Source organism: Bubalus bubalis, chromosome 24, assembly GCF_019923935.1.
Source record: "Bubalus bubalis isolate 160015118507 breed Murrah chromosome 24, NDDB_SH_1, whole genome shotgun sequence".
NCBI classification, from domain to species: domain Eukaryota; kingdom Metazoa; phylum Chordata; class Mammalia; order Artiodactyla; family Bovidae; genus Bubalus; species Bubalus bubalis.
Window position 1 is genome coordinate 28,943,168 of NC_059180.1, and position 14,943 is coordinate 28,958,110.

The window sequence follows — 14,943 nt, forward strand, 5'->3', positions numbered from 1 at the left end:
GGTGTCTCCCCGAGATCTGCCCTGCTGACCTCCAGTGTGTGTACCCCTAAACCCAAGAGGGGCTTGGGACAGGCCTTGGACTTTTAACCTGAGGTGTGATCACAGGTCCCTCAAGGCAGAGTGGAGAGTGGGGAGAGAAGGTGGTGGTTTGTGGAACTCCAAGGAATTTGGGAGAGGTCTGAGTTCAGCCTTGGCCTTCTGGGTTGCAGACTGAGATATGAGATGAAAGCGTCTAGGAGCCTCTGGACTCAGACTCAAAGAATTGCCTTTGGTCCATTATTTTCTGTATTATGTCACCCGTGTGTATGTTTAAATTTTTGTTGGTCTTCCTTACCAGCATATATGTTTCATGAGAACAGGGATCTTTTCCTTCTCCTCTGTAAAGTGAAATGAAGAATAATCACTGTTTGGGGAATTCCCTGGTGGCCCAGTGGTTAGGTCTCTACATTTCCACTGCAGGGGGCACGGGTTCAATCCCTGGTCAGGGAACTAAGATCCCGCATGCTGCACAGTGTGGCAATAAATAAAGAGAAGAAAACAAATTTCCAAAAAAATTTTTTAAATAATTCACTGTTTCATAGAGTTGCTGGAGGAGCAAGCCAGAGTGCAGGGTTGGGCTCTCAGTGAGTACACTGTGAGGTTTGCTCAGGCTGCTATTTTTCGTCTCTGGACGCCCAGCACAGTGGACAGGGCCTGGGAGGTGCTTGCAAATCTTTTTGAAATAAACAGAGCGGCTAAGAATGCAGGCAACTGTGTCCTTCCCAGATCTGGCCTTGCTGACTTTTTGCCTGAAAGTCAGGTAGGACCAAGGGGTTGTATGACTCTCAAAACCTCCCCAGAGACAAATGTGCCATCAGATCAATAAACACAGACTCTCCCGGCAAGGCTTTATGACCAGATTGGCATTCTGAGCCAATTCCTCTGAATGCCAAGGGGAGCCGTATTTGGAGGAGGGGGCAGGAATGTGTATGAGTGTGTGTATAGGAGAACCGGGGCTTCCCTGGAGGTTCCAACAGTAAAGAATCTGCCTGCAATGCAGGAGACCTGGGTTCGATTCCTGGGTCAGGAAGATCCCCTGGAGAAAGAAATGGGTACCTACCTGCTCCAGTGTTCTTGCTGGGGAAATCCCATGGACAGAGGAGCCTGGCGGGGTACAGTCCATGGGATCACAAAGAGTTGGATAGGACTGAGTGACTAACACTTTCACTTTGCATAGGAGAACCAGGTGGGAGGCAATTCTAAAAGGGCAAGATTTTGACAAGTGAGGACAGCTTGGGCAGGGGTGGAGAGTTGGACAGAGGAAGGAGTAAATTGGTTGCTTCCAGGCTTGTGGAGCAGCAGTGAACAAGACTTGGTGAGGCTGGGAGGGGCCAAGGAGAACACCTGGCTTCCAGTTAACCCCACCAGACTGAAGGAGGTGCTACTCCTGAGATGGGGGCCCTGGAAGAAAATCAGGCTTGGAGGGAGGTTCTCAAATTCAGCTTTGGACAAGTTGAATTTGATGAGCCACCAAGATGTCCACTGGACCAGGTTTGAGTCCCTGAGGACATACTGGCAGGATCATCTGCACCAGGCTCCCTCAGCCCTCTGGGCCTTGGCTTTCTTGTCTGCAAAATGGAATACCTCACAGGTGATTGTGAGGACCCTATGTGGGAAGATATGAAAATTGCCCACCCCAGAGTCAAGCATCACAAGGAGAAAACATGTGTCAGTGTTATTCACACTCTGTCAGTTAAAAGCAACAGACACACAAGTCAAACTGGCTTGAACACACTAAATAATAATTTCAGTTCAGTTGCTCAGTCGTGTCTGACTGTTTGCGACCCTGTGGACTGAAGCACGCCAGGCTCCCCTGTCCATCACCTACTCCCGGAGCCTGCTCAAACTCATGTTCATCGTGTCAGTGATGCCATCCAACCATCTCATCCTCTGTCGTCCCTTTCTTCTCCTGCTTTCAATCTTTCCCAGCATCAGAGTCTTTTCCAATGAGTCAGTTCTTCACAGCAGGTGGCCAAAGTATTGGAGCTTCTGTTCCTTTAACTAGAATCCAGGAAATAGATCTGAGATCTACAGCTGAATGCAGAACTCAGCATTATCTCAGGGGCTCCTTATCTCCCTCAGGCACTTTCCACCTGTGTTCACAGTGGTCACTAGGTCAGCAAATCCAGTGGCAAGAGGGAGGCTCTTCCTATAGTTTTGGCAAAAAAAAAAAAAAAACCCAAAACACACAAGAATGATTCTGATTGGCTCAGCTTGGCCATGTGCCCATCCCAGAGCCAATCACTGTGGCCAGGCTTGGGTCACATGATTTCCTCTCTGTCATGCTTCCCCTGTTAGTGCAAGATTTGAAATAGTGCAGGGAAAACCAGTAGACGTCCATCACGTTCTGTGTCCAGTGGGAGTTTGGGGATGGAAGGAGATATATATGTAAGTTTCTAGCACAATAGGCAAGACATGGAGGCAACTTAAATGTCCATGGACAGATGAATGAATAAAGAAAATGTGGTATATGCGATGGAATATTATTCAGCCTTGAAAAGAAGGTAATTCTGTCCTATGTGAACACACAGATGAACCTGGAATGCATGACACAAAGTGAAACGAGCCAGATACAGGACAAATACTATGTGATACCACTTACATGGAATCTAAAAGAGTCAAACCAGAGAACTGGAGAGTGGAATGGGGATTGCCAGGGGTGGGAGGCGGGGGGACAGGAAGATGTTGGTCAAGGGGTCCAAAGCTTCAGGTCTGCAAGATGCCTGAGTTCTGGAGATCTGATGTACAGCATGGCACTGACAATTAACAACACTGATTGGTACACTTAAAATTTGCTAAGAGGGTAAAAGAACATAAAGAGGGCAGGAGGAAATTTTTGAAGGTGATGGATATATTTATGGCATAGACTGACTGGTGATACTTTCATGAGTATATATTTATTTGGTGGGGGGGAGGCTTCCCCAGTGGCTCAGTGGTAAAGAAGCCACTTGCAATTTAGGAGCTGCAGGAAATGTGGGTTCAATCCCCGGGGCAGGAAGATCCCCTGGAAGAGGGCATGGCAACCCACTCCAGTATTCTTGCCTGGAGAATCCCATGGACAGAAGAGCTGGGTGGGCTACAGTCTATGGGGTCACAAAGAGTTGGACATGACTGAAGTGACTTAGCACACATAGTTGATTAACACTGTTGTGTTAATTACTGCTGTACAGCAAAGTGGTTCCGTTATAGATATATATTTTTTTAATATTCTTTTCTATTATGGCTCATTATAGGATATTGAATATAGTTCCCTGTGCTATACAGTAGGACTTTGTTTATCCATTCTATATATAAACGCTTACCTCTGCTAACCCCAACCTCCCACTCCATCTCTCCCCCACACACCCGCCTTGGTAACCACCACTCTGTTCTCTATGTCTCATGGGTGTATGCTGCTGCTGCTGCTGCTAAGTCACTTCAGTCGTGTCCGACTCTGTGCAACCCCACAGACGGCAGCCCACCAGGCTCCCCCGTCCCTGGGATTCTCCAGGCAAGAACACTGGAGTGGGTTGCCATTTCCTTCTCCAATGCATGAAAGTGAAAACTGAAAGGGAAGTCGCTCAGTCGTGTCTGACTCTTAGTGACCCCATGGACTGTAGCCTACCAGGCTCCTCCGTCCATGGGATTGCCAGGCAAGAGTACTGGAGTGGGTTGCCATTGCCTTCTCCATGCCATGGGTGTATACTTATCTCCAAACTCAAGTTGTATACATTAAATGTAGACAGCTTTTTGTATGTCAACCATACCTCAATACAGTGGTTCTAAAAAATAAAAGTTTCTGGTGCACAGTAGGAACTTAGTTCACGGTGGCTGCTTGTATCAGTGTTCTGGAGGTGAAACACCAGATCCCAGGTGCCCTTACCATCTACATGTTTTTATCTGGCTGTGTCTGGTCTTTTACTGTGGTGCCCGTGCTCAGTGGCACATGGACTTAGTTGCCCCGCGGCATGTGAGATGTTAGTTCCCTGACCAGAGATCGAACCTGCACCCCCTGCATTGCAAGGCAGATTCTTAACCACTGGACCACCTGGGAAGTCCCCATCGACCTGTTTTAACATCTTTACAAATGAAGCCTCTGCCCCTGAACAACCCTACATGCAGTGGCTTCTACTCTCCCTCAACCCCCTTGAGCCTTTCACCAAGCTTAAGAGATGGCACGAGAGAGGTCAGACAGGCGAGGTCTGAGGCAGCCCCCAGGCCGTGGCAGGACACCACGCTGTCATCTCTGGTCAGCCATGAACAGGCCCTGGGCATTTCTTTCACTGACCCCAAACCTGGCAACCCAGGGACTCTATTCCTCCAGGAACAGGGGGATATTCCAGGACTTCTGGTGTGCCCCCAGTAGCCTGCACACCGAGAGAGAGGCAGACAAGATCAAGAAAACAGGTTTTGCACAGTTAGAGAAAGACTTTGATGGTTCATAACATCAGGGAAAAAATTCCAGTACCCCAGGGCAAGCTGCAATGTGGATGCTCCTTTCAGCAACCTGCCTCTGATTGGAGCCGCCTAGAACCTCCCTGCCAATCAGCATGGGCGCTGGGAAACCTGGAACTTTATAGCTTAGCAACGAGAAATCTGGAGGAACTCTGGAATTAATTTAAGGAAAGGAGAAGGGAGGTGGAGAAACCTAGAAGGAAATTAGTAGCCAAATAATCAGACTTCCTGACTTTATTATTACCTTTGTGGCCAAGGCAAGTCATTTTCAGCATTAATTACAAGCAGAGAGGGAATGGGCCAGCTATCTTGTCTCAAACTCTGCGATGTTTTGTTTTTGTTCTGTTTTTTTTTTTTTTTTTTTCTTTCTGCACTGGCGCTGGGGTGGGGATGTGAACAGAGCCAAGAAAGAACAGACAAAACAGGTACAATAATTAAAGAAAAACCACACCCACTCGTTTGCCATAGCTCCCTCAAGGAGCCTTGTCGGCAGTCTCTCTGGAGTCACCTTCTATCATATGACATCGTGGATGTCAGCCTGTCTGAAATGGGAACTGGAGGTCACGGTGGCTATAGAGGGTTTCTGCAACTTCAGATGGAGGCGCAGTCAGAGGTGGTGATAGCCTGGTCGGTCGGTCCATTTGATGACTGTTTACTGAGCATCATTCATGTGTCACCGTTGAATCAGGGGCTGTAAAACAGAAGTGTGCATTACATACCAGTCCCTGCCTCCCGTGGGTGGGGAGTCTGGCTGGGGTGGGGGAGCCTAGATATTAATAATCAGTTTTAATTATATAAGGCATGAAACCCCAATACTTCTGTGGGGACTTGGCGCTGGTTCTCACGTCCTAGAAAACATCCCTTTAGATGCCTCGCTCTGAGACAGAGTGACTGACTCATCCCAGTTGGCTCTGAACTCGCTTGATTTAAGCACCTAAAGTTCCCAGTCCTGGGAAACCCCGAGATGACTGGTCACCCCACCCTGGGACAGGCTGAAATGGGGCAGGAAGCAGCCTCCCTTAGCATGTGGGACTTCCCCAAGCAGCTTGGACACAGGTTAAGCGGCCAGTTTGCTGTGTGGCTTGGAGTAAGTTACTTGGTCTCTCTGGGCCACTGCTTCCTTAACTGCAAAATGGAGTTTGACCTGGTGAGCTTTTCATCTCCTGGAAGTTCTGGTTTCCTGGCCCTGCTGCTGCATCTCAGAACCGAATCAATGCAGAGGGCTGAGCAAAGAAGGCAGGGCCATGTACCCACAGTGCAGCCCCGGGCAAGTATCTCACTTCCTCCATAAAATAGTTGGAAGAATAGTACTTACTTCGTGGAACTATGAGCACTCAGTTAAGTAAAAGTATTCTATGGGTTTGGCATAGCTGGATACTCTCAAGTTGCAAAGTGTGGATATCCTGGTTAACAAAAAGTAAGATTAAGAAGTATGACATTATGATTAAGAGTTATGGGAATTCCCTGGTGGTCCCAGTGAATTAGGACTTGGTGCTCTCACTGCCTGGGCCCTGGGTTGGATCCCTCATCAGGGAACTAAGATCCCACAAGCTGCAGGGTCAAAAAAAAAAAATGAGTTACGGTGTTTCCTAACTAGTGACTGCCAGTTTTCAAAAAAGTTTTTTAAACATGTACTTTATCACAGTACATACTCTTTTTTTTTTTTTTTTTTTTGGCTGCCCTGGGTCTTAGTTGTGGCACTTGGGATTTTCAATGTGGCATGCGAACTTTCAGTTGCAGTATGTGGGATCTAGTTCCCTGACCAGGGATTGAACCCAGCTCCCTGCATTGGGAGCACAGTGTCAACCACTGGACCACCAGGGAAGTCCCTTGTTGTTGTTCAGTTGCTAAGTCATATCTGACTCTTTGTGACCCCATGAACCGCAGCATGCCAGGCCTCCCTGTCCTTCACCATCTCCCACAGTTTGCTCAAACCCATGTCCATTGAGTTGATGATGTCTCCAGCCATCTCGTCCTCTGTCGTCCCCTTCTCCTCCCGCCCTCAATCTTTCCCAGCATCAGGGTCTTTTCCAATGAGTCAGCTCTTTATATCAGGTGGTCCAAGTGTTGGAGCTTCAGCATCTGTCCTGCCAATGAATATTCAGGACTGATTTCCTTTAGAATTTACTGGTTTCATCTCTTTGCAGTCCAAGGGACTCTCAAGAGTCCTCTCCACCACCACAGTTCGAAAGCATCAATTCTTCGGTGCTCAGCCTTCTTCATGGTCCAACCCTCACATCCATACGTGACTACTGGAAAAGCCATAGATTTGACTATACAGACCTCTGTCCACAAAGTGATGTCTCTGCTTATTATCACACTGTTTATGTTGGTCATAGCTCTATCACAGTACATACTCCTGACTGCCTTTCACCTTCAGGTGTCTAGTTCCGTGAGGTGGAGACCAGGTCCTTTTTGCCACTGTCTCCCCATAATAAAGATTTGTTGAGTTCACTAAGGTTGTATCAAGCTCATTTTACTGGTGAGAGAACTGAGGCTCAGGGAGGTGAAAAGTCCTGCCATTAAGTGGAGAAGAACTGAGCCTGGAACTGATTCAGGGTCTTGTTCTCTCCATTTATTGGCCTCTGCTTCCTCAGGGGGCACATAGGGAAGGAAGCCTATCACATTGGAAGGAAGCCTATTCACTCAGGAAGCCTGAGTGATGGCAAAGGAGTGCAGGAGGCAGATCTGGTGGAGGGAGTAGAGCTGTGGAGATCTGCCTAGGAATTCTCCAAAGGGAGCAGCTATGATGGGCCGAGCATAACACCAGCAGCCCGGCTTGATCCTCATGTGGACAGGAGCCTTTTGGATGCTGCTTTCTCACCTCGCTGGTTGCCATGGCAACACAAGAGGGTGTGCACACATGCATGCACTGAGCTGTATCGCAAACCTGCCACCCAGGCTTGCCTCAGAGATGCCAGCAATGGGTAGGCAGGTCAAACAAATAACACAAGTGCACACAGGTACATGGTACCATAAACCCTAGCTGTGCATCACCTAGCTTCAATAATCACCAAGTCTCAGCCAACCTTGTTCCATCTGTAACCCCCCTTCCCCTCCTTCCTCATTCTAGATACTTATAAGCAAATTCCAGATATCTTCTGCAAATATTTTAATGACTCCAAAAATAAGGATTTTTTTTTTATTGCCGTCATCCCTACTAAAACAAACAACGCTTTAATAATCAGAAAATATCCACTGTTCACAATTTTCTGGTTGTCTCATTAACTATCTTCTTTACAGCTGGCTAAAATCTAGATTCATACAAAATGGTTCATACATTGTGATTGGTTCACACGCCTCTTACCTCTTTCTTGATCTGCACCCAAAGATTCTCCTCCCCTCTCTTTTTCTTCTCTTGCAATTTATTTGTTGAGAAAACTGAGTTGGTTGTTCTATAGAGTGTCCCAGTCTGGGTTTTGCTTATTGGAAAATCCCATGGACGGAGGAGCCTGGTAGGCTGCAGTCCACAGGGTCGCTGGGAGTCTGACACGACTGAGCGACTTCACTTTCACTTTTCACTTTCATGCATTGGAGAAGGAAATGGCAACCCACTCCAGTGTTCTTGCCTGAAGAATCCCAGGGATGGGGGAGCCTGGTGGGCTGCCGTCTGTGGGGTCGCACAGAGTCGGACACGACTGAAGCGACTTAGCAGCAGCAGCAGCTGGCATTATATCGACATAATATAATACCTGTTCCTCTCTGCTCTATATTTCTTATAAATCAGTAGTTAGATCTAGAAGTCCACTTAGACTCATGTTTGTTTTGTGTGTGTGTGTGTGTGTGTGTGTATGACTGCTTCCTAGTGGATGCTTCCTATTTCTATTTGAAGGCACACAATTTGTGGTTGTCCCCCTTCATGATGTTAGCAACCATTGATGACCGCTGTCTAGATCCATTAGAGGTTGAAAATGGTGGCCTACTAATTCTATTCTTGTTAGCTGGAATATGTCTATAAAGAGACCTCTCCTAATCAGCCATTTGGTTCCTGTAAAGTATGGCTCATACCAGAAAGGATACATGCTTGACTCTTTCCTCTTTATTTGACAGTTTTCAAACTAAGAAGCTGCTCCCAGGGAGTTCTCGGGTGGCCTAGTGGTTGGGATTCCAGGCTTTTGCTGCCATGACCTGGGTTCAATCCCTGGTCTGGGAACTGAGATTAAAAAAAAAAAAGTTGGTCCCAACATCCTCCAAAGATGACAAATGAGTTTATGTTTTCCTGTTTTTCTAAGTATCATTGTGAACTTACAGGTTTGGACATACATAACCCATTTTCTTCCACTGCAGTTATTATACTTACCGATGCTCAAAATGTCCCATCTTTGGCCAGTGGGAATCTCTTCACATTGTCTTCCTGACTCCTTTCTGACAAGTCCCCTTAAGTCTGTGAGTTTCTGAGCCACCTGGATGCCAAGCTGTTCAGGCTCATCCTCCACATTTCCTGCCTCAGACCTGGAGTCTGCCCTCTCTCTACACAGCACTTCTAGTTAGAAGTGGGGTTTAGAGACCACAGTGTGGGTGCTGCGAGTGCTCGCTGTTCCTGAATTGCCCATTACGTCAAACCTTTTCAGTGGACAGGGATAGGAAACACACGCTTTATTTTGTAAGGCAAAATGTAATACCAATCTATTATTTTGTAATACCAATACTTCCCATTTGGACTGGGGACTCCAGGTTTTTCACTTCATCTCTATGATCTTACATCCACATCTCTTTTCTTGCATGACTGTGCGACAGAGCCTGTTTCTAAAAGCAGAGCTCCCCACTGGATCTCCCATCAAGCAGGAAGCATGTGAGAAAGCACTTAAGTCTTCCCCTCAGAAATGAGCCTGTCTCTGATGAGGAGGTTTAGAAGCGGCTCTGAGAGAAGCCCAAGTTGTGGTCCGCAAGGGATCACATTCTCACGGCAAATGAGCCAGCGCCTTTCACGATCTTGTGTGTGGAGCCTCACATCTGATTGCTCTTAATCCACAAAGCACATTTGAGTCACATGAGGAATTATAAAAACCCCTCTCAATCACAATTAAGTCAGAATCTCTGGGGCTGGGACCCTAACACTTTTTTAAAAAGCAGTCCAGGTAATTTTATTTATGTGGCTGTGCTGGGTCTTAGTTGTGGCATGTGGGATCTAGTTCCTTGACCAGGAGTCGAACCCAGTGCCCCCCTGCCCTGCTCCCCGAATCGAGAGGGCAGATCCATGCTTTCCTGGACTACCAGGGAAGTTCCAGTCCAGGTAATTTTTTTTTTAATGTTCAATTCACCAAAATTTTAGAAAGTCAGTATAGTTATGTTAACAGATAATAAAACATTGATAAAGGAAATAATTCAGTCTTGCAGCTATTTTGCCTATCTGGAATATAGTCATTAAAATGGCCAGATAGGATATTACATAAGAGTCCAGGTGATTTTAATGTGCAGCCAGGGTTTAGAATCACTGCTCTAGTCCTTCCTTCTCAGCCAAAGGAAGAGAAGGAAACAAGGGCTATGGTAGATGCTGCCTTCAAAGCCCATTAGCTTGAGGTTGAAACCTAGCACTGCCTGTCTCTACCTAGGAAATCTCTGGAATGGCGCTGAGCAATGGAACTTTCTGCAGTAATCGAAATGATCTATATCTGCACCATCCAATGTGGTGGCCACTAGCCCTGTATAGTTATTAGTGCAACCTAAGCAGTGAAATTTTAGATTAAAACATTTTAAACTAATTTACACAGAAATAGCCACAAGTGACCAGTAGCTATCATCTTGGACACCACCACTCTGGGAAATCACTTAACATCTAGGAGCCTCATCTTTATAAAACAGGGACAAATACGAATGACTTCCTTGGGCTGTGGTCGAGACTAGAGATAATGTATATTAAGTGCCTGGTATACACAAGACATTCAGTAAAATGCTGCTTATTGTCCTTATTAACATCAGCCTGTCGCTCCTTAAAGAAAGGAAAACTTGCCCGGAAAACGAGTGCTCAAATGTACCCGACCACAGAGACTAAAAATTCTGAGCTGTTCCAGAGAAACTCTCAGAAAATATTTCTTAATTGTAGAAGTTCAATTACAGCTAGAGGTTATCAGTTGCAAGGGCTGTATTTCATTACCGATCTAGCCACAGCTCAATAAATTAAGCAATCACTCAAAATAACATGTTGCTTTAATCCCCTCTTGGAATAAATTCAAGTTGCTTGGTTTTATATTAGCACAGCTCTTGAAAGGCAACTCACATTGGCCTCATTTCTGTTTCTTCAATTCATCAGCCCCTCTCTGGATAAATCTTTGCATCTCCTGACTAGCAGGACAGAGGAGTCCCAGCCGAGCAGACCTCCTTTTATTAAAACTGGAGTGTTTTCCATCATTTGGCCTTTACATGTTCCACGTTTCGTTTGCTGAAATTACTGGCAGGTTTATCTGCAACAAAGACAGAAAGAGAGCAAGAGGCAGCAGCCCAGTTCTGAAACACCCCTCTGAGAAGCCCAGCTCGGACGTGCGAAGCAGACGGTGGTGGCTTTTCCACCCTCATCTTCTCCCTGGTGGTTTCTCATCTCACAGTAGAATTTCGTTTCCCCTAGAAACTTGGCACCAGAGGTGTCAGCCCGGGAACATATTTGTTTGTGTAAATTAAAAGGAGAATATGTTTTGACCATATTTAAGTTCTAGCTGTGCTAAAGAAATAAATACTGAGTTGCACAATGCGTCTCACTGCATGGTTCTGGCTCACCTCCCCAGACTCTGTCTTTGTTTATAAAACCTAAACGAGAGCTCTGAGCAGCTCAGTGCCTCAGACAGCTACAGGGAAAACCTCACAGGCTATGTCCACCCCACCAGGCCCACATGGAAAGTCCGCTTACCTGAGTTTGAGATCTGACACGCTGCTGTCTTGACAGGATGGGCGAGGGTGTTGGCAACAGACACCCCCACCTGTGCATTGTTGATGGGCGTGTGAATTTCACCACCTTGGTGAATGGCACTGGGCAATAGCTGTAGAAATTTAAAATGTACACATTGACCTGGAAATCCCACGTCTAGGAGTGTATCCAATGGTGTATAGCTGGACAGATACCAGAGAGTATCTATAACATTAAAATCCTGGAGTTAACTGAAGTGCTTAGAGTAGGGGACAGGTTAAGTGTGGTGCATTGCTAGAAGTCCTTAGAAAGCTTCTGGTAGGTCAGAGGGCTGTCGTGCCTTCAGGATATAAGCCATCCCAGCCCCCCGCCACTGTTCTTAATGTTAGAAGCCAAAAAAGTGTGTGCTCTCGAATATGCTTAGAAAATTTATGAAGATTATGCAGACTGCATATGGTGATTACATTTAAAAAGTGAAACTGGAGTTAAGAGGAAAATTGCAAAGGGGCTCCTGTATCTCCCATGTTTCTGTACTGTTTTTCTTACCATATGCATGGTATTATTTTTGAAAATTGGGATAATTAAAAACACAGAAAATGGCGTTTAAAAAATCATTTCCACACTTGACGGGAGCGAGGTAATATGATGATAATACTCTCTTCATCACATATCTGTCAGGCCAATGAAGTGGTGGTGGGAAAGCTTTGCTTTTCTGGTCTTTAAGCAAATAATATAGAGGGCTGAATGGTGACTCCTAGAGCGAGAAAAAGTATGTCCACGTCTCTCCCAGAGCCTTCTCAGGTTTCCTTATATGGAAAAGCTGCGGTTAAGTTAAGGGTCTTGAGGTGGAATTTACCCTGGATTACTCAGATGGGCACTAAATGCAATTACAAGCATCCTTTTATGAGAGAAGCAGAGACAGACACACAGGGACGAATACCGGAAGACAGAGGCAGAGATTAGAGTGACGCGGCCACATGCCAAGGAGTGCTGGAGCCACCGGAAGCTGCAGGAGGCAAGGAATGGACCTTGCTCTGGAGCACCTGGGAGGGGTGTGTCCCTGCCAAGTTTGGACTTGTAGCCTGCAGAAGCCATAGGTTTAATAGATTATAACAATAAGGAAATGATAGATTTTTGTAGTATCAAGCCACTCAGTTTGTAATAACTCGCCCTAGGAACCTAACACATCCGCTGACACTCACAGCACCTGTAAGATGCATGAACTGCATTTTTGTTGCTTAGTAAGTCCTGTCTGACTCTTTGCGACCCCACGGACTGTAGGCCACCAGGCTCCTCTGTCCATGGGGATTCTCCAGGCAATAGTGGCACCTCCTTCTCCATATCAACATAGGAACGCAGTTCACCCGTCACAGGGAGCTCTGGATGCTGGGAGAGTGGGTGGGAAAAGCAATCTTCTCAGCAGCTCCACTGAAATCAATCCTGGATTGGTCCTGCTTAGGTCACACGACCACACCTGAACCATATGAAGTGCATAGGGAGAAACAAATTTGGTAAGGTGGTTTTGGTGAATTCGTGCCACAGACGGTTAGTGAGCATCTAATAGGCGCGGAGGACACAGCAGAGAAGAAATTAGATAGCTGCCCACCTGAGCTGACACTTCCGTGAGAGAAAGTAGATAAATAGAGCATGGAGAAAGACCAGTGGTGGTGGAAGGGAACAAGAAAGCACGGAGAAAAGCAGGGATTGAGATGGGGTCTGGGAGCATGCAGTTCACTGGCAACTGCAGTACAGGAAATCGGAGAACTGACGTTGGAGGAGAGGCCTAAAGGAGATGAGGGCATGAGCTGTGTGTTCGCCTGGTGCAAGAGTATCTGGCAGAGGAAACACGTATAGAACTTAACACACTGGTTGACCTGAATCAGCAGGAAGGAGCGACCCTCTCTCCCCTTCTCCTTTCCCTGCCTCCCGCACTTGCTGCCCACCTGCTGCATGCCAGCCACTGGAGTGCAGAGATGAGTGAGACCTGGGCTCCAGGCTCAAGGTCACCACTCACAGGCAGAACATGTCATTCCATTAACGTGGTGGGCGTTGGAGCAGAGGCCAGGACAAGCTGCAGGCTCCGTCCTTGGTGGAGAGCCCGGTGAGGAGAAGTGGATGTGTGTTGGGAATGAGGTCACGGAGATGCAGGCAAGCAGAAAGAAGTTGGGACTTGAAGTCCAAGAATAAATGTTGAGCTCTGATTCAGTGGTAAATTAATTGGAAGCAGGCTGGTGGTGGTGGGCAGAGATGGAGAGGGGCCTGGGGGAATCGCTCATTCCCAAACACAGCCAGGCAAACCTAGGGGGAGAACTGAGTTCTGAGGATAACCTACCCTGCTTAGCTTCACACGGTCCATGAGAAGGAAAAAACAGTTCCCAAGTCCTGAATTGGGATGCTCTGGTGCATACAGAACCAGAGCTGATCTGACTGAGGTATGATGGGGGATTCATTACTCAGGTATCCATGCTGAAGGACAAGAGAGGCTGAGTCACTCTTGGATCCAGGGACAGAACGCAGCGCCAGTCTGTCTCCTCCCCAAACCCCCATCCCATCCCGTGTTCCTCCCTTCCTCCATGTTGGCCTCAGTCTTTGCAGTCACTAGTAGCTCTGGATGCTGGTGAGTGGCTGGGAAAAGCAATCCTCTCCCCAGCTCTACTTAAAACAATCCTGCCTTGGCCCTGCTTAGGTTACGTGACCACACGTGGACCAAGCACTGCAGCCCAGCTCAGAAGTGGGCTGCTATGATTTTTCTTATCGAGTCACGTGTCTACACTTGGACCCATTACTGTAGCTGAGGCTTCAGTGTTGTAAGCAGCCATCTTTGGCCATATTCCCACTGGGCATACTGTCTCGTACTCGGAAGGGTAGAAAGTGCTGGCAGGAAAAAAAACCCAAAAAACCCAGAGCCACTTACCTCTTCCAGAGCCTTCTCCTGGCTGTGCTGCTTCCATAGTCCCTCTGAGGGGAAGATTGCCACAATTCTGAGTTAGGCCTTGCATTAAGATATGCTGTTTGTAAACCCCATATTTGCAAGGATTTACTCAGACCTGGTGTTGTAATTGTTTCCTGTCATTGTTGCTATATTACTTTAATCAAATATAAAATGTTTTTTTCCTCTTTGGTTTATGATTTCCTCTCCTGTCCCTAAGTAGGAACTGTGTCTGTCTTGTTGGTTACAGCTCATGCCCCATACTTAGCCTCTTAATTTATAGTTCAGTTCAGTCGCTCAGTCGCGTCCGACTCTTTGCAACCCCATGGACTGCAGCACACCAGGCTTCCCTGTCCGTCACCAACTCCCAGAGCTGGCTCAATCTCATGTCCATCGAGTTGGTGATGCCATCCAACCATCTCATCCTCTGTTGTCTCCTTCTCCTCCTGCCTTCAATCTTTCCCAGCATCAGGGTCTTTTCTAATGAGTCAGTTCTTTGCATCAGGTTGCCAAAGTATCAGCGTTTCAGCTTCAGCATCAGTACTTTCAATGAATATTCAGGACTGATTTCCTTTAGGATTGACCGGTTAGATCTCCTTGCTGTCCAAGGGACTCTCAAGAGTCTTCTCCAACACCACAGTTCAAAAGCATCAATTCTTCAGTGCTCAGCTTTCTTTATGGTCCAACTCTCACACCCATACAT

General features: G+C 46.8%; 1 long non-coding RNA gene across 4 annotated transcripts; it reads right to left on the bottom strand.

The window, feature by feature from the left end:
- Positions 1 to 4,692: 4,692 nt before the first annotated feature.
- LOC112581764 lies at positions 4,693 to 14,643 on the bottom strand. 4 transcript variants are annotated; one of them, XR_003106396.3, is made up of 3 exons: positions 8,494 to 14,643; positions 5,789 to 5,797; positions 4,693 to 5,164 (listed from the first exon to the last, which is right to left on the bottom strand). It is a non-coding gene; the product is annotated as an uncharacterized LOC112581764 (long non-coding RNA). The 4 variants fall into 4 exon arrangements; XR_006548144.1 differs by lacking the exon at positions 5,789 to 5,797 and having other exon boundaries at positions 10,691 to 14,643; XR_006548143.2 differs by having other exon boundaries at positions 4,693 to 5,797.
- Between the last annotated feature and the right edge of the window lie 300 nt (positions 14,644 to 14,943).